The 2,090-nt window shown below is 41.6% G+C and overlaps 1 non-coding gene across 1 annotated transcript; it reads right to left on the reverse strand.

Moving 5' to 3' along the window:
- Nucleotides 1–550: 550 nt before the first annotated feature.
- On the reverse strand, nt 551–658 carry LOC112760429 (small nucleolar RNA R71). The gene has a single exon (XR_003180871.1). It is a non-coding gene; the product is annotated as a small nucleolar RNA R71 (small nucleolar RNA).
- Nucleotides 659–2,090: the final 1,432 nt, after the last annotated feature.

The raw sequence follows: 2,090 nt of genomic DNA on the forward strand, positions 1-2,090 counted from the left end.
CTATTTTTTTCTTTTTCATATGAGCAGGAACAAGGATAAAAACATTCTTGTTGAAGCTAACCCTGAACCTGAAAGGACTCTGAAGAGGAAGCTAGGGGAAGCTAAAGCACAACTCTCTGGAGAAAATCTGACAGAAATTTTCGAAAAAGAAGGAGACATGGCCGAAAATAATAACAATGCAAGGAAGATGCTTGGTGACTTTACTGCACCTAATTCCAATTTACATGGAAGAAGCATCTCAATCCCTGCCATTGGAGCAAACAATTTTGAGCTGAAACCTCAATTAGTTTCTCTGATGCAACAGAATTGCAAATTTTATGGACTTCCATCCGAAGATCCCTTTCAGTTCTTAACTGAATTCTTGCAGATCTGTGATACTGTTAAGACCAATGAGGTTGATCCCGAGGTCTACAGGCTTATGCTTTTCCCATTTGCTATAAGAGACAGAGCTAGAATATGGTTGGACTCTCAACCTAAGGACATCCTGAACTCTTGGGATAAGCTGGTCACGGCTTTCTTAGCCAAGTTCTTTCCTCCTCAAAAGCATAGCAAGCTTAGAGTGGATGTTCAAACCTTCAGACAGAAGGAAGGTGATTCCCTCTATGAAGCTTGGGAGAGATACAAGAAACTGACCAAAAAGTGTCCTTCTGATATGCTTTCAGAATGGACCATCCTGGATATATTCTATGATGGTCTGTTTGAATTATCGAAGATGTCATTGGACCATTCTACAGGTGGATCCATTCACCTAAAGAAAATGCCTACAGAAGCTCAAGAGCTCATTGACATGGTTGCAAATAACCAGTTCATGTACACTTCTGAAAGGAATCCTGTGAGTAATGGGACGCCTCAGAGGAAGGGAGTTCTTGAAATTGATACTCTGAATGCCATACTGGCTCAAAATAAAATATTGACTCAGCAAGTCAATATGATCTCTCAGAGTCTAAATGGATTGAAGGAATCATCCAACAGTACTAAAGAGGCATCTTCTGAAGAAGAAGCTTATGATCCTGAGAACCCTGCAATAGCAGAGGTGAATTACATGGGTGAACGCTATGGAAACACCTATAATCCCTCATGGAGAAATCATCCAAATTTCTCGTGGAAGGATCAACAAAAGCCTCAACAAGGCTTTAATAATGGTGGAAGAAATAGGTTTAGCAATAGCAAGCCTTTTCTATCATCCACTCAGTAACAGACAGAGAATTCAGAGCAGAATCCATCTAGTTTAGCAAATATAGTCTCTGATCTATCTAAGGCCACTGTAAGTTTCATGAATGAAACAAGGTCCTCCATTAGAAATTTGGAGGCACAAGTGGGCCAGCTGAGTAAAAGAGTCACTGAAACTCCTCCTAGTACTCTCCCAAGCAATACAGAAGAAAATCCAAAAAGAGAGTGCAAGGTCATTGATTTAACCATCATGGCCGAACCCACAAGGGAGGAGGAGGACGTGAATCCTAGTGAGGAAGACCTCCTTAGATGTCCAGTGACCAATAAGAAGTTTCCCTTCGAGGAACCAAAGGAATCTGAGGCTCAATTAGAGACCATAGAGATTTCGTTGAACCTCCTTCTGCCCTTCATGAGCTTTGATGAGTATTCGTCCTCTGAAAAGGATGAAGAAATTACTGAAGAGCAAGTTGCTAAGTACCTTGGTGCAATCATGAAGCTGAATGCCAAATTATTTGGTGATGAGACTCGGGAAGATGAACCTCCCTTGCTCACCAATGAACTGAATGCATTGGATAGGCAGAAATTACCTCAAAAGAAACAGGATCCTGGCAAATTCTTAATACCCTGTACCATAGGCACCATGACCTTTGAGAAGGCTCTGTGTGACCTAGGGTCAGGAATAAACTTAATGCCACTCTCTGTAATGGAGAAACTTGGGATCTTTGAGGTGCAAGCTGCCAGAATCTCATTAGAGATGGCAGACAACTCAAGAAAACAGGCTTATGGACAAGTAGAGGAAGTGTTAGTAAAGGTTGAAGGCCATTACATCCCTGCTGATTTCATAATCCTAGACAGTAGGAAGGAAGAGGATGAATCCATCATCCTTGGAAGACCCTTCCTAGCCACAGCAAGAGTTGTGA

This window comes from Arachis hypogaea, chromosome 16, assembly GCF_003086295.3.
Source record: "Arachis hypogaea cultivar Tifrunner chromosome 16, arahy.Tifrunner.gnm2.J5K5, whole genome shotgun sequence".
NCBI classification, from domain to species: domain Eukaryota; kingdom Viridiplantae; phylum Streptophyta; class Magnoliopsida; order Fabales; family Fabaceae; genus Arachis; species Arachis hypogaea.